Here is a 23,339-nt window from a genome sequence, read left to right as displayed (position 1 = left end):
TTGACTACCAAAAAAACAAAAAAAAAAAATAAAAAATAAAAACAATTTAAACATTATTCGTTTTACATTGAAATTTTTTATGCTATTGACTTTAAAACAACTAGTTTCAATTTGGTTGTTAAATATATACTTTATTGTTTTATTTAATTGTTATGTATTTGCTATTAAACTGCTTTAAAATAATTATTGTTTGACTTCGTGTGTTTGTTTTTTTTAAAATTCGCACGAAATAATAAGAAATATCAGATGAATCCATATAAGTTTGGTTATGTGTATGTATTTTTGGAGTATTCTCTGTTTGGGGTAGTTCAGTATTTTTCGTCTCACATTCATGCCATAGATCTTCTCCAAATAGAAGCTAAAAATCTAAATCCTGTCAATTGTTTGGGTTTCAAAGTGATTTTGTAATACATAAATCTTAAGCAAAAATATTTTCTCAAGACTTGTCTTACAATTTCATCTCGATCTATATAGGGATGACAGATTTTAGGGAAAATAATACGATTTAAATTATTTTACACATTTATTGGGAAATTATAATTTTATGTCGAACATGATTAATGTAAAATTAAAATAAACATCTGTGGTTAACGGATCTGCATCCAAGCCATCCTTTCTCACACACACACAATACATGTATATGTTACAAAGTAATTTCTATTTAATAAAATATACCAACATCCAATATAATATTTAATTTACTGGAGTATTATTTGTAAACTGGAGTTTTTTGTAGGTATAGTAAATTTGTACAATAAGATCCCCATAGAGTACAAGCTGCTACAGGGAGTTTGCTAGGCGTACTATAGTATCCCTCCCGTACGCTAGCTACTGACTTTCGCCTATGTCCAAGCCTTGAGATGCCAGATCCCCTACCTTCACCTGCAAATAAAAAAAAAAAATAGAAATTAATTTGAAGGGTCAGGGGAAAAACGATGGATGTAAATTTTTGGCCATTTGGCGATTTTTGTGCAATAATCTGTTAGCTTAGAAAGAGTACTATCAACCTGTGAATGGCCAAGGGGAAATAATGATGAGAATCGTCTTAAGAACACGTTACAAGATTAAACGCAAGTGGGAAAAACAATGAATATGTAACTTTGTTTCCCATTTTACAGAAAATGCTTCCAGATAGACATTCATCGTTCTTCCCCTTGACCCTTCATTTTGTAATGTACACAATGAAACCATCCACAAAATTTCTGGGCATGTGATTTCATCAAGAACTGTCGTGGATGGAGCATACAGTTTTTCAATTTTAAAACTTATGTACAATGGGTTATATCTTACGAACAAATGCTGATATCGAAAAATGCTTAAAACTGATTCTATGATAGTAAGGGGGAATGTTGCGGTTGCAACTTATGGTGCAACTGACACTCGCCTTTTCCTTTCCACCCACATAATAATTTGGATAGGTGTAAAAAAGCAGGTTTCCTTGCATGCTTCAAAAAGGTGCGTTGGGTCTGAAGCCGGTTTTTTGTGTAATCGCAGGGACTGTGGCTCTCTCCCGCCTTTTTTAGCAGTACTCATGTGCCGCCACTCAAACAGTCAACATGCAGTGTAATACTTAAATCGCTGGATGCGAAATAGTTTTGTAAAAGTTAGTAAGTAGTGAGTTAGTTTGTTTTTGTGAAAATGATTCTCCAAATAAAGAAGGTAAATTCGTTTATATTAGCTTAATCCCTGCAGAGTTTTAATTTTACCCGAACCACCATATCGAAGGAACCACCATATCGAAGGAAGCCGAAGCAACAGGTGGCTTGTACGAAGTAGAGGGGATAATCAACCCCCCATTCCGTTCAGGGAACTAAAACGACATGAAAGAGAACCCACCCCCATCAACCCCCTAGGCCCTATCCACCACAACCAAAAATGTTTCAATTGCAAACCCCTACCCCATCACTGAAAAGACCAGTGGCGACGCGTGACTTTTTCTAAAGTGTTACCAAACCCAGATGTAGAAAATCTCGTTTAAAGGAACCTCGCAAATGTAAGTCAGTGGCGGATCTACGGGGAGGAAAAAGGGGAAATTCCCCTTCCCTAACAAGGTCCAAAATTAAGGAAAAAACTTGTTGTAACATAAAAATAACACGCTAGTTAGGAAAATTAAGTGAACTTAATGCATATAAGTTATTATTTATGTCTTTTATGTTGTTTTGGTTTATCTTTATTATGTTTTTTGGTTGGTGTTGCATTGGAAGTTCCCCCTAAGGCAAATTTCCCCTCCCAAGGGAAATCTCTAGATCCGCCACTGATATAAGTTTTTGTTTATTTTATCTGGAAATATGTTAATAACAGAATCGTAGAAAGAGGGTTCTGTTATTAATCCGTTTAAAAAGCGTTACTCAATGAAAATTAAAGAAAATGACATTCGATCTTGCAACTGGGTATTTCTTCGACATGTTTTAATCCGTTTCATTGCTGAAAAACTGCTTTCAACGGATGCACTTGTAGCCGGAATTATTAAAAACAGGTTTGCCAATTTAAAGAGTTCCTGTAATGCATTATCAAGTTCTGAAGACGTTAAATATTGCTACAATTCTTGTACATTTTTTTTTAAATATAATCTGGATCATTATAAAAAACTGTCAATTCTGTTTTTTAACTTTACTTTGTCAAATTTTAGTCCATATAGCTGTACAAATTGATGAAAGGTCCTATCTGAAAATTTTTTGCTTTAAATTAGAAAACCTATTTTTAAGTTGGATAATCATAGTGACATAGATTTCAAAAAAAAAGTCGTCAACGACACTCCTCCATGTTTAATTGCACGCATACTGTAATAGGTAAGTAACCATTGTAACCATTCCAAGAAGTGGTAACGTGCCTACTAATATCCAAAGCGCGCTTACGCCTTCGCCTTTCAAAATTTTCATACACGAGCCGTCTCCAATCGTCCGACCGATAGCCGATGGACCTTCATTTGTATCCACATTTAAAAGTGGTAATATTAACCTGCAACCGAGTCGCATAAATTCGCCAATATTTTCGTGCGCCTAGTTGGCTTTTTAGTGAATTACTATTAACACTCATATTTCTATTGAAAAAAAAAATAAAATGGAATTATTTCACAGTAGTCATAAAATATTTATTTGCAAGATTTTTAACTGTTACCAATGGTAACAGTGGTTACATGGACGCTTCGCCAGTGGAAAAGACTATAAAAATGCCATCCAATAGTATAAATAATAATTATACAGGGTGTTACCATCCCTACTTTCGACGGGTACCCCGGACTGGTGGGACGATGAGCAATCATTCACCCACCACTAATTTTTATGAATATACATGTAGCGACGTTTTATGTAAGGGAACATCAATAAACTACGTCGTAAAAATTTTGGAGTTTTTAATACCCCCCTTCCGTCGTAAAGCGTCGTTTACAGCTGCCCCCCCTCATACCGACGTCGCAATTGCAACTCATAACCCCCCTTTTTAGTGATTTTTTAAATTCTATGTTATTTCTGAATTTTTTAAAGTTAGCTCTCAAAGTTTATTTACGAATGTATCCAAATCAGTATTACTATAGCTCATATCCGCGTACTTTTTTTATCTCAATTCACTGTACAACTAATTAGCTTTATTGGAACAAAAGACAACACTTTTATCGGAGTCCCTATGATTTTTTAACTGCATCATATCAGGGTTGCAAAAAAACATGTTTTTTAATTTAATACAAAACACATGTTTTTTTTGTTTTAAACGTTTTTGTGTTTTAAACATGTTTTATTTTGTTTTTAAATTTTATGTTTTAAACAAATAAAACATGTTTAAAACACATGTTTTTTCTATTTTAAACATTTTTTTGTTTAAATCATATTTTCTTAAACGTAATATTAATAACTTGATTTTAACTTTTCTTTAACGTAATAGATAAGAAAAGCAATTGTAATTAAGAGCTATTAATTGCCTGGGGAAACCCACACTATTTAATTATTCTAAATGGGTGATAAGCTACAATTTAACAAAAAAAAAAAAGAATTTTATTAACATTAATATTTTGTATTTTGACAACGACGTCCGATGTGGAGGCGAAACGTTAATAAAATCATTTTTTTTTAGTTAAATTGTGGCTTATTTCCCATTTAGAATAGTTAATTACAAAAATGCCACAAAGAAATAGCTTCAGAACAACACCCAGACTATTTACTATTTATTAATTCGCATTGCAAGTTGGCTATTGCAATAAGGCCTACTGTAAGTTATTTTGTGGTGTTTAGTGTTTTATTGAAACATGCCAATTATAAATTATCATTCAGAAGGACTGCCAATTATTATTAATTACCAGCCAAAGTGTGTACCCTTTAGACCACATAATATGTTTTCTAAAAATTTAATTGAGAATGTAATACCATAGACATGGTAGTGTTCTATAAAAAATATAAATACTACAGCATTGGAACTTGCTCAACTGCTCGTCAGCCAACATAGAAAGACTTCTCCTCAACATACGGTTTACCATTCCGAACTACGTAATCGGCTAGGCAATGTCAAAGCTACTAAGCTGGTGTCAATTTTTAAAGAGCTTGATGACGTGACTGATCAGATATCAGATTGATAATTTTTGATTACAAGATTACTATGAGACTGAAACAGTTTTGAGAAATTGATTAACTCTTATTCAAAATGATTTAAGTTTTCCAATTTTTGTTAGATTCCGGTTATTAATAAATAAATAATATGAATGTTAAAAAGTTCGTATGTATAATGTATTTGAGAATTTTTTCATATTTATTATTTTAATAAAGAAAATGAAAAAAAAAAAAACGCTTGTTTAATTTAACGATGTTCTACACCTTCGGCAAAGAATTAAGGATTTGCATGAAATTTTAGTATGTTATAGTTTACTTCAAAAAACTAAGACTTGATTTTTTAAAAATTGTTTTACCGTACCGTTTAATTACTATTAAGAGTCAAAGTTAAGTTTTAACATGGGCTCTTATGGGAATTCTTAAAAAGTTAATAACTTTTGACCCAAATTTACGATTTTTAATTATTTGTGCTTAAATTAAAGGTTTTTTTGTAAGGAATAACATATTAAAAAATGAGGATTGTTTACCGTACCATTTATTTTTAATTTATTTATTATAATTAATTCCCTAATTTATTCCATAATTTCCGTAATTTATTATAATTTATTTTTATAAAGTATTCAATATTGAAACATGATTTGAGTATTCTGTTATAAATGTATTGTTACCAACTTTCGCTTGCATATAAGTTTCCCCCCTTTCCTCTGAGAGGCATACCCCGCAACGAAGGTGTAGAACGTCGTTAAGTGTTTTAAACAAAAACTGTTTTAAACATAAACAAATGTTTAAAACATGTTTAAATTAAAACAGTTGCTTAAAACAAAATGTTTAAAACGAAACAACCCTGCATCATATAAATCTTGATATTTATTTTGTTTTGCTTTCAATGCCATTTCTTTTATTAAGTACAATGTACTTACTAAATAGAATAGAATATTTTATTTCTATTCATTCTTGTAGAATTGTTTCACACAGAGTATTCAGTAAATAAATGAACAGTTTAATATTTATTGCTTCCAGACGTTGTTCTGTATAGACGCGTTTGTTTAAAGACATTTTATTGTTTGTGATTCTGTACCAAGCTGCTAGCAATATTATTAAGGCTGTGATTGATAAAAACGAAATGAAAAGTATGCGACAAAAGTAATATAGGTACTAATTCTTTTTAATTCTAAAATAGGGTATATTTTTTATATTCGTAAACATCAAACGACGTCGGATACTCATGGTCCCCTCACCCCTGTCGTATACCGTCGTAATAAGCAAAGTCCCCCCTCCCCTTGTCAACGACGTAGTTTATGGATGTTCCCTAACGTAAGGGTGATTCGTACCATTCATTGTCATAAATTGCCATCAAATGTCATAAAAGCTTAACAACAATACTTCAAAAGCTTGATTCTGTACATAAGCTTGGATTAGAATTGCTCAAACCTGTTTTGAGACAGATTAAATTCAATTAGACGTCCCTCAAGTTAGCAGAACAAAGTCAGCAGAACACAGTTATTCTTGTACCATAATTAAGTGCTAATTTAATGCTAATTTAATGTTCCAAGAAAAAATTTATTGCTCTTCTTCTTTAAAAGTTATCGCATGTTCTGCTAACTTGAGACTCAAGTTAGCAGAACAAAGTCAGCAGAACACAGTTATTCTTATACCATAATTAAGTGCTAATTTAATGCTAATTTAATGTTCCAAGAAAAAATTTATTGCTCTTCTTCTTTAAAAGATATCGCATGTTCTGCTAACTTGAGACTCAAGCTAGCAGAACAAAGTCAGCAGAACACAGTTATTCTTATACCATAATTAAGTGCTAATTTAATGCTAATTTAATGTTCCAAGAAAAAATTTATTGCTCTTCTTCTTTAAAAGTTATCGCATGTTCTGCTAACTTGAGACTCAAGTTAGCAGAACAAAGTCAGCAGAACACAGTTATTCTTATACCATAATTAAGTGCTAATTTAATGCTAATTTAATGTTCCAAGAAAAAATTTATTGCTCTTCTTCTTTAAAAGTTATCGCATGTTCTGCTAACTTGAGACTCAAGCTAGCAGAACAAAGTCAGCAGAACACAGTTATTCTTATACCATAATTAAGTGTTAATTTAATGCTAATTTAATGTTCCAAGAAAAAATTTATTGCTCTTCTTCTTTAAAAGTTATCGCATGTTCTGTTAACTTGAGACTCAAGCTAGCAGAACACTAGGTCAAAAATTTGATGAATAATTTATAATTGAATGCCAAAGTATTCTCTGAATTAAATGCTAATTTAATGTTCCAAGAAAAAATTTATTGCTCTTCTTCTTTAAAAGTTATCGCATGTTCTGCTAACTTGAGACTCAAGTTAGCAGAACAAAGTCAGCAGAACATAGTTATTCTTATACCATAATTAAGTGTTAATTTAATGCTAATTTAATGTTCCAAGAAAAAATTTATTGCTCTTCTTCTTTAAAAGTTATCGCATGTTCTGTTAACTTGAGACTCAAGCTAGCAGAACACTAGGTCAAAAATTTGAAAAATCATTTATAATTGAATGCCAAAGTATTCTCTGAATTAAATGCTAATTTAATGTTCCAAGAAAAAATTTATTGCTCTTCTTCTTTAAAAGTTATCGCATGTTCTGCTAATTTGATAATCAAGCTAGCAGAACACTAGGTCAAAAATTTGATAAATGAAAGACTAAATTATTATCGAGGGCCGAAAATCCCTTAGAATAAATAAAAAGTGTCTTTTCAACGAGATAATTGGAACTAATAATCACACCACAATTTCTCTTAGTTTGTCACCCATGTAACTTATTAAAATAAACATTATAGAAGTTTTCAGGGAATTTCAGCCCTCGTTAAGACTGTAATCTTTCATTCTGTGTTTAAATTTTTCAAAAATACTTATTAGTTTTCTCAGGATTCGAAAAAAATGAATCCCCATTTGAATAGCATTGAAGCCAAAAATACGTACCCATCCCCTTAATGAAATTGATTTATCTCTGAAATATAAATAAACATACCAGTTTTCGGATTTCTAAATATTTTTTAAATTTTTTTTGGAAACTCAAAAAAGAAAAAATTTTAAATCGATTTTTCTAGAAAACGGTGTATTCTATCGACTTAAAACTAGAGTACCTTTTAGTTGTAGAATATCTCACAATTTAATAATCCAGAGTCAAACATGCTCCAAAATTAAAGATAAAAAAATTATGCGATAAAATATCTATTGCCCACCCAAAACGGACGGCTATGACCGGTACTAGTAATTCGTAATGCATGGAATGGATTTATCTCTGGAAGATAAATATGTGTACCAATTTTTATTTTTGTCAATAAAAGCGTTCTGGAGTTATTTAAGGAAAACTAATTAGGGAGACAGGAATCTCCTGTCTTCTTTTGTGGGTAGAGTTTCTGGACACCCTGTATACAGGGTGTCCAGAAAAGTTCAGAAAAGTTATCGTTTTTGTAAATAAATAGTAGTGTTCTGGAGATATTTAAGAAAAACTAATTCCATACGCCATCTTCGAAGAATCTCCAGTCTTCGCTTGTCGGGAGAGTTTCTGGATACCCTGTATACAGTGATGAGCGCACTAATAACCGACAAAATAACGCAAAAGATGGAAAACATATTAAGTTGTGAGATAAAAAGAAATGAACCTAGTGGAAGTGTTAAATTAAGCGATAGTAACTTATAGATTGACATTATATTAATTGTCTCCCACCTTTAGACGTATAGGACGAATTTGAGAAATGCCACTGTCACAGTGACAGTTTTAGTTGACATACTCCTATGATACTTATAAAGGTGGGAAACAATCAATATAATGTCAATTTATATGTTACTATCGCTAAATATAACAATTCTACTAGTTTTATTTCTTTTTATCTCACCATTTAATATGTTTCCATCTTTTGCGCTATTTTGCCGGTTATTAGCACGCTCATCACTGTATAGCCTGGTTAGGCTGGCAATGTGTTATATTTTCTCGACTCTACTTTACGGGATACAAGCATGGACACTTAACGCGTCGACTACTAAAAATTTGGAAGCATTTGAACTGTGGGTGTCTAGAAGAATCTTGAAGACATCATGGACCGAGCATGTAACAAATAACGAAGCCATGGGAAGAGTCAAAAAAGGAATGGAAATATTGGAAACAACATACTTCCGTCGTGGATATGGCACGTAAAAAAGAAGACCAGAGTATTCTCTGAATTAAATGCAAATTTAATGTTCCAAGAAAAAATGTATTGCTCTTTTTTAAAAGTTATCGCATATTCTGCTAACTTGAATTCAAGCTAGCAGTAGTTCAACTTTAACATTGAACAGTAGTTCAATACTTATGGATAAATCATCAAATAATTGAATACCACAGTATTCTCTAAACTAAATGCAAATGAAATGTTCCAACAATAAATTGAATTCTCTTTTTTTTCGGAAAACAAATTTAATTCCACTAGTGCTATCTAATACCTAGAGTTACGTTGTTATTCTTTGAAGGGGTCAAACCTTACTGGGGCTGTATTGTACAAATTCGTTTACAGCTTTGCTTAACTCTTTATGGCATGATATTTTATAGAATTTCTAGACACTTGCTGCAAGGAAACAATCAATTATATGTACAAAATGGATCTTACCCTCACATTTCAAGAAACAGATGATAAACATTCGCGTTTGGTCGGACGAAGCCATGGGAATTTTACCAATATTTACCAAAAGCAGATGCGATTAGAAACTCTATAACCATTCTTCTTCAATGCACAATTGAAGTTTTTTTACCATTATTATTCGTCAATATTGCTTCAATAATATTGACCGTGACCGCCTTTCTGACAATTCAAAAATCTTAGCGATTATCAACGGTTCGGACTGTAACGTTGTCGATAATAATAAAAAAATATCATTTTACAATGACTTCCGACTCAGCAATAAAAAAAAGGATTTCGGTACCACTATTAATAGGTCTGGATCCCGCGTATGAAAAAAAAGTTGATTAATAGCAAGCTGAAAATTTGTTAATAGCTTAAGGGTGTCTAGTCGGTCAAACTTTGATATGTGGGAACACTGGAACAGGGGAAGTTTTAATTGTGGAACAGGTTAAAAATTTGGAAAGGTCAGACCACGAAAACGGCACATGTATTTTGACAGGTCTTGTGACATTTCATTTTAATGTATCTTCTCAGTAGCATAAACCTTACCATAATTATTTGCACAGGGTGACCAAAAAAACTAATTTTAATGTAAATTAATTCACACATTGACAAGAATGGATGTAATTTATTTAATTCAAAATAAATTTTAATGCTGTCAGAAAATATAAAAACATATTTATATGACAAACAAACACTGCTTTTCGCTTAAATTAGATGCTCAAACTGCCAACAGACAGGTGGGTGCAAGCTTTAACGTTAAATTTAAGCGAAAGCGATGTTTATTTGTGAAATAAACATTTTTTTTCTATTTTCTGACAGTAGTACAATTTGTTCCGATATAAATAAATTACATACATTCTTCTTTTTGTGTAAATTTATTTAATTGACAAGTGTTTTATTGGCCAACCTGTATAAGTAATTATGGTAAGGTTTATATTACTGAAAAGATAATTGAGTAACCTTTCATACGAGCTATCACACGACCCCTATTTTCATTTTTATCTACTGTGCTGCTAGCTTAAAATCATGTTAGCAGAAGGTGCGATAGCTTTTTAAAAAATATAGCAATACATTTTTTCGTTGCACATTCAATTTGCATTTAAGTAAGAGAATACTCTGCCATTCAATTATAAATGATTGATCAATTTTTGAACTACTGTTCTGCTAGCTAGATTATCATGTTAGCAGACAATTTGATAATTTTTATAGAAGAAGAGCAATACATTTTTTTTAAACATTAAATTTGCATTTACGTCAGAGAATACCCTGGCATTTAATTATAAATGATTTATCAATTTTTGAACTACTGCTCGGCTAGCTTGATTATCAAGTTAGCAGAACCTGCGATAACTTTTAAAGAAGAAGAGCAATAAATTTTTTCTTGGAACATTAAATTAGCATTTAATTCAGAGAATACTTTGGCATTCAATTATAAATGATTTATCAAATTTTTGACCTAGTGTTCTGCTAGCTTGAGTCTCAAGTTAGCAGAACATGCGATAACTTTTAAAGAAGAAGAGCAATAAATTTTTTTTTGGAACATTAAATTAGCATTAAATTAGCACTTAATTATGGTATAAGAATAACTGTGTTCTGCTGACTTTGTTCTGCTAGCTTGAGTCTCAAGTTAGCAGAACATGCGATAACTTTTAAAGAAGAAGAGCAATAAATTTTTTCTTGGAACATTAAATTAGCATTAAATTAGCACTTAATTATGGTATAAGAATAACTGTGTTCTGCTGACTTTGTTCTGCTAACTTGAGTCTCAAGTTAGCAGAACATGCGATAACTTTTAAAGAAGAAGGGCAATAAATTTTTTCTTGGAACATTAAATTAGCATTAAATTAGCACTTAATTATGGTATAAGAATAACTGTGTTCTGCTGACTTTGTTCTGCTAACTTGAGTCTCAAGTTAGCAGAACATGCGATAACTTTTAAAGAAGAAGGGCAATAAATTTTTTCTTGGAACATTAAATTAGCATTAAATTAGCACTTAATTATGGTATAAGAATAACTGTGTTCTGCTAACTTGAGTCTCAAGTTAGCAGAACATGCGATAACTTTTAAAGAAGAAGAGCAATAAATTTTTTCTTGGAACATTAAATTAGCATTAAATTAGCACTTAATTATGGTATAAGAATAACTGTGTTCTGCTGACTTTGTTCTGCTAACTTGAGTCTCAAGTTAGCAGAACATGCGATAACTTTTAAAGAAGAAGGGCAATAAATTTTTTCTTGGAACATTAAATTAGCATTAAATTAGCACTTAATTATGGTATAAGAATAACTGTGTTCTGCTAACTTGAGTCTCAAGTTAGCAGAACATGCGATAACTTTTAAAGAAGAAGAGCAATAAATTTTTTCTTGGAACATTAAATTAGCATTAAATTAGCACTTAATTATGGTATAAGAATAACTGTGTTCTGCTGACTTTGTTCTGCTAACTTGAGGGACGTTTCAATTAGACTGCTTTCAAGCAAAACAGGTAGTAAACAGATTAGAGAAACAGTGTATATAAAGAGACATCAAGACTGGTTCGTGTGAATGTTTTGGCAAGCAGAAACAAGACAAAACTACAAAGAGACATTAGAAAATACCCAAAATACGATCGAAACTGTGGCTAGAAGAAAACTTAAAAGAATTTGCAGAAAGATGAAAAGAACAGCTAGAAAAGCAATTTAAAAACATACAAGAGGCCTACAATAAACTAAGAAGTAAACAATTTTTACCAGGAAGTTAAGAAATCCACAGAAACTAAAAAGAATAACACAAATCACTGCAGAAACAAAGAAGGTTTACTTCTAGGAGAAACAACAGAAAAAATAAACAGACAGGCTTAATAAGATCTGTTAAATACAGATCAACAAGAGAAACTAAAGGGAAATTAGAATTGGCAAGATGAACACGGGCCGTGCGAGAAATAAATTCTGAATGAAGTCAAAGAAATAAAATAACAAAAGGGCAGGAGAAAGGGGTATCCTAGCTGACATTTTTAAAGGAGGTGGCGCAGGACTGAAAGAAAGTATATTTCGCTTCACATTAGCAGTTTAGCAAAAGGAAGAAATGTCGAAACACTTGAATAGCGCGATTATTTGTCCTTATTTAGGCCAAAAACATACAGAGAAGTAATAATAAAGAATACATTAATCATCGAGGCGTAGCAACTAATTAAAAGAAAAATAGGAAGGTAGGTGAAAATAAATTTATTCCATATTTTTCAAGGAAGAAATTCAAAATTTAACAACTACAGAAACAAATAGGTATGCTCAACAATCGAAAATAAACAGTACCTATGTAAGAAAATTCAATCAGCGGACAAATGGAGGAAAAGTGATATGATACAGATCCAAATGACATACATATATATTTTAAGTCTTGAATGTTTGTTAACCAGATAATTGAAGTTTGCTAACAATATAAAGTTAAAATAATTTGGACTGGACTTGACAAAAAAACTTCTCGTTATAGATTATTGCAGTGAAGAGGCCTTATTAACTGTTGCATGCATCATATTTTTGTCTGCTCCTTAATATTTTATTTGGAAATATCCAGCATTAATCAGGAGAAATTGATTGCAGTGGGTAAGACATGTAGCCCAAGCCCCGGAACTCAATATGATAAGGATTTTTGAAGTTATACTTCTTTAGGCGCGATTAAGAGTGAATTTTTATTATTCTGCGCGCATGCGCACACAGACAGTATGGAGTTCGGTGCTAAAATGATTTAAGTTATGTATGTATCAGTCCAAAAAAGGTGTGTAAAGAATATATTAGTGGTTTTAGTAAATACGTTTATTATAATTTTTGTGTCTTTGGATTTTTCTTCCTCGGGAGTAAGATAATACGTATTATTAAAACATTATTTTTATAAATATGTATACCTACTACTTCACTTCATCTATTTTACCGTGATTTGTCATAATGTCCGAGAAACCGTCAAAACAATGTCTTCGTGGGTTATTGGTAGAGCGTTCGATTAGAAATGGAAAGGTCCCGGGTTCAAATGCGGACAATTGCTGTCTTTTTTTTATTTTAATTTTTAAATTTTTGAAAAGTGATTATTAAAATTAGTTTAATATTTAAATAAAATAAAAATAAACTGTTTATTTTATTTTATTTAGTTGAAATCATATACTAGAATAGAAGTATAACTTCTTACGTGCGTACAAAGTACACACACATTATTTTTTAATACCGCAGCCTGTGGGAATAAGAAGAGGAGGCAGACAAAAACTTGGGTGCATAGATGCCGTAACATCGAATGCTGAGAATATCACTGTCGCCAACTGGAAAATTCAAGAAAGGGACGGAGAAGAATAGCACACTCTAAGAACTGCAGCATCATGATTATGAATCCAGTATTGATTAATTTGTAAGTGGTTTAAGTATGATAGATAATGACATTTAGATAAGCTTGTTGCAATAAATATTTATTTACATATATTGTGCTAGTTTTTGTTGCGATTATCTTGATATTAAATAAACTGTATTACCTATTTCAGCTCCTATTTCCACTAGTTCATTTTATATCCTTGTGAAATGTTTAGGTATATCATATAAGCTGCACATTCCAATAAAAGCTGTAGCTGCTCTTCATGGAAATACAGTGCATAAATAAAAACATATTATATTACATCACCATGTTAGCTTCGGCACCCATACTATAACATGGTCGGCTTCTATGTATAAGCCGACCTCATACCATCAATAGTCTTGTCTTGGAATAGACTTGTCAGCCTGGGAGCCTTTGGTCTATGCACATCCATCCAATAGAATTATCGGTGAATTCTGTAAAAACAATATATGATAATTAATAATAAATAACAGATTTGCAAAAATTAATATATGCCATATGGCATATAAAGTATTTTCCACCTAAGAAGACCGGTTTGCAATTAAATGCTGATAATTTTATTTCTAACGAACCAGATAAGCGGCGATATATTTTACACTATTTTTATGAATAACATTTTACTGGTCTGTTGTACTCAACAAGTTGTCGTTTATTCGTTTTAATATTTTATTGCAATAATACGGAATATACAGTGCGCTGGAGTAAGTGTTACCCCCCTTAATAACATATTTATTTTTAGCACATAAGCAAAACGCTCGGACAGGTCGATTTTTAAAATAATCATAGTATATTATAGCATCAATGTTTCGAACTTTACACGCTCTCTCTTCAGGTGACAGTGATAACTTTGATTTTTTTAAAATGGGAAAGTACATCATGTGACACCTCATTTAAAAGCTCTTGAAAGACTGATTACAAAAACGTATAATACTTTAATCCTTTTTGAGACCGTAGGCGCAAAATTTCGGTCGAACTATTTTGAAATGTATTCATTTTTTTCGAATCCTGAGAAAACTAATAAGTATTTTTGAAAAATTTAAACGCAGAATGAAATATTACAACATTATCGAGGTTCAAAAGTCCCTGAGAACTTCTATAATGATTATTTTAATAAGTCACAGGGGTGAAAAAAAGAAAGAAAATTTAGTCGGATTTTTAATTTCAAATATATCATTCAAAAGAAGTTTTTGTTTAAGGGACTTTCGACCCTCGGTAATAATATAATCTTTTATTCTGCGTTTAAATTTTTCAAAAATACTTATTAGTTTTCTCAGGATTCGAAAAAAATCAATGCGTTTAAAAACAATTCGATCGAAATTTTGCGCCTACACTCTTAAAAAGGATTAAAGTATTATACATTATTGTAATCAGTATTTCAAAAGCTTTTAAATGAGCTATCACATGATGTAATTTCCCATTTAAAAAAATCAAAGTTTTGTCTGTCACCTGAAGAGGGATCGCGTAAAGTTCGAAACATTGATGTTATTACTTTGATTATTTTAAAAATCGACCTGTCCGAGTGTTTTGCTTATGTGCTAGAAATAAATAAGTTATTAAGGGGGTAACACTTATTCCAGCGCACTGTATCTTATTTAAACAGTGAATTTACATGTTATTTTTTTTTAATTTCTTGTTACGTATCGTATAATGTAGGTTTAGCCAATAATCAAAGTTATGCGTTTACAAAATCATATTATTTGAAAAATATAAGGAGTATTTACAATGTGTCATAATAATTATAATCTCCTTTATACACGTAAAAAAAATTTGTTTAGTATGTATTTCTTAAGTCCGCCCAATCATTGGAAAATGATTCATGGTATTTAAAAATATCTATTAAAGACACTGTTATCGACAAAGTCGATCAAATTCAAACATATCATAATATTACATTTTTGTTTATCCTTAACAATTAAATGATGGTTGTGAATAAATTGTATTGGTGTTATTTAATATTTTAGCAAAATACATATTCAGCAAAAATCTTATTTAAAACATGCGAACCGTTTTTGCAATCACTACACTTGTTTAAACCTTTTGTTTTGTTGAAAACTCGGAAGTGATTTAGTGTTAGTTCGTTTCAAGGTTATATTTAATACAGTGTCTGTAGAAAGTAAAGTCCTGGATGTATTTTATTCAAATTTGGACATACCAGCAATTTGTCAAGTATTTTCGAATTTTACTGCATGCAAAACCATTCGTATAATTTTCATTCTACGCAAAATAGAGACCTTAATGAATATTTGATGCCGACAAATAATTTCGAGTATTCGAAATATTCCGTCCCACTTCTTTTAACACGCCCTGTATATACATATTATATTCATTTTATTTGCCTTTGATAGAGTAAAATCCAATATTCTTATTGAACATAAAATACAGGAAATTCAATATTTTTACTTTTCAAGCGATCGGAATTAAATATTAACGCCCCACTGTTTGAGACCCACTGATCATCTCTTAATTGCATATCGGCCGTCAAAGGGTAAAAGGACTTTAGTTACGCTCCCTACCACTGGCTGATGCGACAATCGTCGTTTCACTCGTTAACACAGAACTTGCATTGCTAGGTGGGGGTGTGCTGTGCCTCATACCATCAATGGTCTTGTCTTGGAAAACACTTTTCCAGCTTGGGAGCCTTTGGTCTATGCACATCCATCTAATAGAACTATTGGTGAATTCTGTAAAAAAAATATAGGATAAAAATTCATAATAATTAACAGATTTTCAAAAATTAAAAAAGAAGCAATAGGACAAAACAGAATAATGTATAATAAATATTACTATTTCCTCTATGTAAAAAAACGAGGATGATATGACAGAGACTTGTAGCCATAGCGATACGGATAGGATATTTTTAAATACGGTGAGCCAAATTAGTTTATTTCCATGCTAACCACCAACTGAATTTCTATTTTTTGTTATTATTTCATCCTTATACTGTTTTATGTAAAATTACAGTATAAGAATTTATATTTCAAAATAGTAAGATATATGAGACCATGAGAGTCCTAATATGTATATTACTTGACAATCAAACAAAATTATCAGAATAATATCCGATTGTTTGAGTTATTCTAATCATTTTCTTTGATTATATCAAGTAATGTAAATATAAGGTCACTCTAGCCTTATATAGAATATAAAAATGTGAAACAGATTTAAATAAAATGGTTAGAAAACAAAAAATTAAATACTACAAATACTGCAATAAAATAAAAACAAATTCTACAATGTTCTGGAAATGTTTTCATGTGATATGTTTAATTTTAGTATAATATTTATATGAAATTAGGTTACAATTGTTGGTGAAAATCCAATCAGTAAGTAATTAAGAAAGGTAAAAACTAAAACGAGAAGTTTTTTCTTAAAAAAATTATGTTTTTCACCAACAATTGTGGTTGAAATCCATACCAACAAAATACTAAAATAATTTAATAAAGTTCCTAAATATTAGTAAAACAATAAAAATAAAACAATAAAAATCAATACTTACAGCTTGTGGTTTACTTAAAAGTTGCTCCAGCACCGAAACTTTTTCTACTTTTTGTTTTTTCGCTTTTATGTTTTGTACTCCGTTACGTTTTGGCATCTTGCTAATAATGTAGAAGAACTGATGCTAGAAATTACTAAATGCTGAATTTATATAGAAGATACTTTAAAAAAAATGTATAGAACCTGCCTCAACAATTTATGAAATATAAAGATAGCATTTTTTTTATCCAATATAAATAAATTGATTTTTCAAATTCTCACACCCTAGGATAAATGTTATTATGTTAGTAAAATGTGTGTGTTTCTGTTTAGTGCATTTTTTTATATATGTATATTTTTTTTATTTTTTTTAATTATATTTTTGTTTTTTTAATGCTTTATTTATGTAGTCTTTTGTTTAGTTTTATTTCCTTTTTTTTCATTGTTTTTTTTTGTTTTTTTTATTTGTTTATCATTATTTTACTTTTTTTTTAATTATTTTTTTTATGTTAATCTTTTCGTGAACACACTTACAATAATATTTTGTATTGCAGAATTGCTTACAATGGTGTTAGTTTTTTACAATTTCCATTTTGCAACGAATTAAATGATTATACAAACATTGATATAAGTTAATATTTTTACTAAAAATTATACAATTTAGACTGGTTGGCAAACAGAATTTGAGATTTACCATTTCTTCGAAAAATGATTCAATGCTCTTCTTATTTCTTGAACATTCTAGGATTACATGGTTCATATCACCAACTTCTCCGCATGGACAATATGGGTTTTCATCCAGTTCTATTTTATATTTGTACAAAGGAGTCATAGCATGATTAGATCTTATTCTGTTTATTGTAACAATGAAGTTTCGTTTTGTTAATTCATGAAACCAGCTTTTCAATGGTATGTTATTTTGGTGGCCGACATAGTTAAGCCCTGTGACTGATGAATTATATTCTTGCTGCCACAATTGTTTTAAATGTGAAGTAAACTTGGAGGTAAGATTTGTATATGGAACAATATTGGTGGTTAGATGGTAGCCTGTGGCAGTGGCTGATTTGGCTAGTGTATCCACTGCATCATTACCTTTTATTCCTGAGTGCCCTTTAATCCAGTGCCCGGGAGTGCCCTTACAGTTATTGTTTTCCTTTGTTTTGTTGCTTCAAAGTTCAGTTTTAACATTTCTGCCTCTATGTTAGTAAGGTTTTTCGATGATTTCAAGTTTGTTATTCGGTCAACTGCACTTTTACTGTCAGTGAATATAACATGATTCTGTGTGTTTCTCGACTGGACGTATCTAAATGCATTTGCTATGGCAATTGTTTCGGCGGTATATATGGAACACTCATCTGTTAGCTTGAACTTGTAATATTGGGAAGAGTTTGCGTCATAAAAAGCACAGCCTACTTTTCCATTCAACTTGGATCCGTCAGTATATATGTATTGGTGTTCAGGCCATCTTCCATTACTGGTTTCTAGAAAGTTTTCTTTTGGGTCCAGGTAGTATGTTTTTATATGTTTTGAAAAGAAAACATGGGGAGGTTCGGTGTAGATAGGTATAGTTTTGTTGATAGACAGGGAGTTAGAGATTTGTGCCAGTGTGGTATAGCTGTTTACTAGGAGTGGAGTAGCTTTTGAGTGCCAATATGGATGGGTGAGTACTAGGACAGTGAGGTCGTGAATGTTACGAAGATAGCTGGCTTCTTTGGATATGGCTTTAGCCATAAATTTGAAGTGTGTATTTTTACTAAAAAAAGGGACATAACTCAAGTACAGTTACAACTGGGACCATATCTTCTTCCAATCAAAAATTGTGTTAAATACCTTGGACTCTATTTAGACAGAAAATTACTGTGGAAAGATACCATCCACCATGCAATAAAAAAAACCGAGAACGCTATGAATATTTTGGGAGCATTCTGCCATACCAAATACCGCTTTACTGTTCTATAAAACAATGGTTAGAATAGAAGTATATTAGACTATGGCAGTCAGACCTATATGGAACAGCAGCACATACTCAAAGAAGCAAAATAGAGACCCAGAAAAACACAAGTTTGAGAATATGTCTTGGTTATCTTAAATCTACCCCAATAAATATTATAGAAGTCGAATCTGTAGAACCTCCACTATCTTTCAGAAGGCAGCTAATTAGTCATAAATTTATGGCTAAAGCCATATCCAAAGAAGCCAGCTATCTTCGTAACATTCACGACCTCACTGTCCTAGTACTCACCCATCCATATTGGCACTCAAAAGCTACTCCACTCCTAGTAAACAGCTATACCACACTGGCACAAATCTCTAACTCCCTGTCTATCAACAAAACTATACCTATCTACACCGAACCTCCCCATGTTTTCTTTTCAAAACATATAAAAACATACTACCTGGACCCAAAAGAAAACTTTCTAGAAACCAGTAATGGAAGATGGCCTGAACACCAATACATATATACTGACGGATCCAAGTTGAATGGAAAAGTAGGCTGTGCTTTTTATGACGCAAACTCTTCCCAATATTACAAGTTCAAGCTAACAGATGAGTGTTCCATATATACCGCCGAAACAATTGCCATAGCAAATGCATTTAGATACGTCCAGTCGAGAAACACACAGAATCATGTTATATTCACTGACAGTAAAAGTGCAGTTGACCGAATAACAAACTTGAAATCATCGAAAAACCTTACTAACATAGAGGCAGAAATGTTAAAACTGAACTTTGAAGCAACAAAACAAAGGAAAACAATAACTGTAAGGGCACTCCCGGGCACTGGATTAAAGGGCACTCAGGAATAAAAGGTAATGATGCAGTGGATACACTAGCCAAATCAGCCACTGCCACAGGCTACCATCTAACCACCAATATTGTTCCATATACAAATCTTACCTCCAAGTTTACTTCACATTTAAAACAATTGTGGCAGCAAGAATATAATTCATCAGTCACAGGGCTTAACTATGTCGGCCACCAAAATAACATACCATTGAAAAGCTGGTTTCATGAATTAACAAAACGAAACTTCATTGTTACAATAAACAGAATAAGATCTAATCATGCTATGACTCCTTTGTACAAATATAAAATAGAACTGGATGAAAACCCATATTGTCCATGCGGAGAAGTTGGTGATATGAACCATGTAATCCTAGAATGTTCAAGAAATAAGAAGAGCATTGAATCATTTTTCGAAGAAATGGTAAATCTCAAATTCTGTTTGCCAACCAGTCTAAATTGTATAATTTTTAGTAATAATATTAACTTATATCAATGTTTGTATAATCATTTAATTCGTGGCAAAATGGAAATTGTAAAAAACTAACACCATTGTAAGCAATTCTGCGATACAAAATATTATTGTAAGTGTGTTCACGAAAAAATTAACATAAAAAAAAATAATTCAAAAAAAAGTTAAAAAAAAGTAAAATAATGATAAACAAATAAAAAAAAACAAAAAAAAACAATGAAAAAAAAGGAAATAAAACTAAACAAAAGACTACATAAATAAAGCATTAAAAAAAAAACAAAAATATAATTAAAAAAAAATAAAAAAAATATACATAATATATAAAAAAATGCACTAAACAGAAACACACACATTTTACTAACATAATAACATTTATCCTAGGGTGTGAGAATTTGAAAAATCAATTTATTTATATTGGATAAAAAAAATGCTATCTTGATATTTCATAAATTGTTGAGGCAGGTTCTATACATTTTTTTTTAAAGTATCTTCTATATAAATTCAGCATTTAGTAATTTCTAGCATCAGTTCTTCTACATTATTAGCAAGATGCCAAAACGTAACGGAGTACAAAACATAAAAGCGAAAAAACAAAAAGTAGAAAAAGTTTCGGTGCTGGAGCAACTTTTAAGTAAACCACAAGCTGTAAGTATTGATTTTTATTGTTTTATTTTTATTGTTTTACTAATATTTAGGAACTTTATTAAATTATTTTAGTATTTTGTTGGTATGGATTTCAACCACAATTGTTGGTGAAAAACATAATCTTTTTAAGAAAAAACTTCTCGTTTTAGTTTTTACCTTTCTTAATTACTTACTGATTGGATTTTCACCAACAACTGTAACCTAATTTCATATAAATATTATACTAAAATTAAACATATCACATGAAAACATTTCCAGAACATTGTAGAATTTGTTTTTATTTTATTGCAGTATTTGTAGTATTTAATTTTTTGTTTTCTAACCATTTTATTTAAATCTGTTTCACATTTTTATATTCTATATGAGGCTAGAGTGAGCTGATATTTACATTACTTGATATAATCAAAGAAAATGATTAGAATAACTCAAACAATCGGATATTATTCTGATAATTTTGTTTGATTGTCAAGTAATATACATATTAGGACTCTCATGGTCTCATATATCTTACTATTTTGAAATATAAATTCTTATACTGTAATTTTACATAAAACAGTATAAGGATGAAATAATAACAAAAAATAGAAATTCAGTTGGTGGTTAGCATGGAAATAAACTAATTTGGCTCACCGTATTTAAAAACATCCTATCCGTATCGCTATGGCTACAAGTCTCTGTCATATCAGCCTCGTTTTTTTACATAGAGGAAATAGTAATATTTATTATACATTATTCTGTTTTGTCCTATTGCTTCTTTTTTAATTTTTGAAAATCTGTTAATTATTATGAATTTTTATCCTATATTTTTTTACAGAATTCACCAATAATTCTATTAGATGGATGTGCATAGACCAAAGGCTCCCAAGCTGGAAAAGTGTTTTCCAAGACAAGACCATTGATGGTATGAGGCACAGCACACCCCCACCTAGCAATGCAAGTTCTGTGTTAACGAATGAAACGACGATTGTCGCATCAGCCAGTGGTAGGGAGCGTAACTAAAGTCCTTTTACCCTTTGACGGCCGATATGCAATTAAGAGATGATCAGTGGGTCTCAAACAGTGGGGCGTTAATATTTAATTCCGATCGCTTGAAAAGTAAAAATATTGAATTTCCTGTATTTTATGTTCAATAAGAATATTGGATTTTACTCTATCAAAGGCAAATAAAATGAATATAATATGTATATACAGGGCGTGTTAAAAGAAGTGGGACGGAATATTTCGAATACTCGAAATTATTTGTCGGCATCAAATATTCATTAAGGTCTCTATTTTGCGTAGAATGAAAATTATACGAATGGTTTTGCATGCAGTAAAATTCGAAACTACTTGACAAATTGCTGGTATGTCCAAATTTGAATAAAATACATCCAGGACTTTACTTTCTACAGACACTGTATTGAATATAACCTTGAAACGAACTAACACTAAATCACTTCCGAGTTTTCAACAAAACAAAAGGTTTAAACAAGTGTAGTGATTGCAAAAACGGTTCGCATGTTTTAAATAAGATTTTTGCTGAATATGTATTTTGCTAAAATATTAAATAACACCAATACAATTTATTCACAACCATCATTTAATTGTTAAGGATAAACAAAAATGTAATATTATGATGACATGTTTGAATTTGATCGACTTTGTCGATAACAGTGTCTTTAATAGATATTTTTAAATACCATGAATCATTTTCCAATGATTGGGTGGACTTAAGAAATACATACTAAACAAATTTTTTTACGTGTATAAAGGAGATTATAATTATTATGACACATTGTAAATACTCCTTATATTTTTCAAATAATATGATTTTGTAAACGCATAACTTTGATTATTGGCTAAACCTACATTATACGATACGTAACAAGAAATTAAAAAAAAATAACATGTAAATTCACTGTTTAAATAAGATACAGTGCGCTGGAATAAGTGTTACCCCCTTAATAACTTATTTATTTCTAGCACATAAGCAAAACACTCGGACAGGTCGATTTTTAAAATAATCAAAGTAATAACATCAATGTTTCGAACTTTACGCGATCCCTCTTCAGGTGACAGACAAAACTTTGATTTTTTTAAATGGGAAAGTACATCATGTGATAGCTCATTTAAAAGCTTTTGAAATACTGATTACAATAATGTATAATACTTTAATCCTTTTTAAGAGTGTAGGCGCAAAATTTCGATCGAATTGTTTTTAAACGCATTGATTTTTTTCGAATCCTGAGAAAACTAATAAGTATTTTTGAAAAATTTAAACGCAGAATAAAAGATTATATTATTACCGAGGGTCGAAAGTCCCTTAAACAAAAACTTCTTTTGAATGATATATTTGAAATTAAAAATCCGACTAAATTTTCTTTCTTTTTTTCACCCCTGTGACTTATTAAAATAATCATTATAGAAGTTCTCAGGGACTTTTGACCCTCGATAATTTTGT

At 30.9% G+C, this 23,339-nt stretch overlaps 1 long non-coding RNA gene across 1 annotated transcript; it reads right to left on the bottom strand.

Annotated features, from left to right (window-relative positions):
- Window positions 1-510: 510 nt before the first annotated feature.
- LOC126878510 (uncharacterized) lies at window positions 511-16,172 on the bottom strand. The gene is made up of 3 exons (XR_007695685.1): window positions 16,038-16,172; window positions 13,664-13,958; window positions 511-882 (listed from the first exon to the last, which is right to left on the bottom strand). It is a non-coding gene; the product is annotated as an uncharacterized LOC126878510 (long non-coding RNA).
- Between the last annotated feature and the right edge of the window lie 7,167 nt (window positions 16,173-23,339).

The sequence above is a fragment of the Diabrotica virgifera genome, chromosome 10, assembly GCF_917563875.1.
Source record: "Diabrotica virgifera virgifera chromosome 10, PGI_DIABVI_V3a".
Lineage (NCBI taxonomy): Eukaryota > Metazoa > Arthropoda > Insecta > Coleoptera > Chrysomelidae > Diabrotica > Diabrotica virgifera.
Note: the sequence above shows the minus strand (reverse complement) of the source record. Positions and strands in the feature narration are given on the sequence as shown.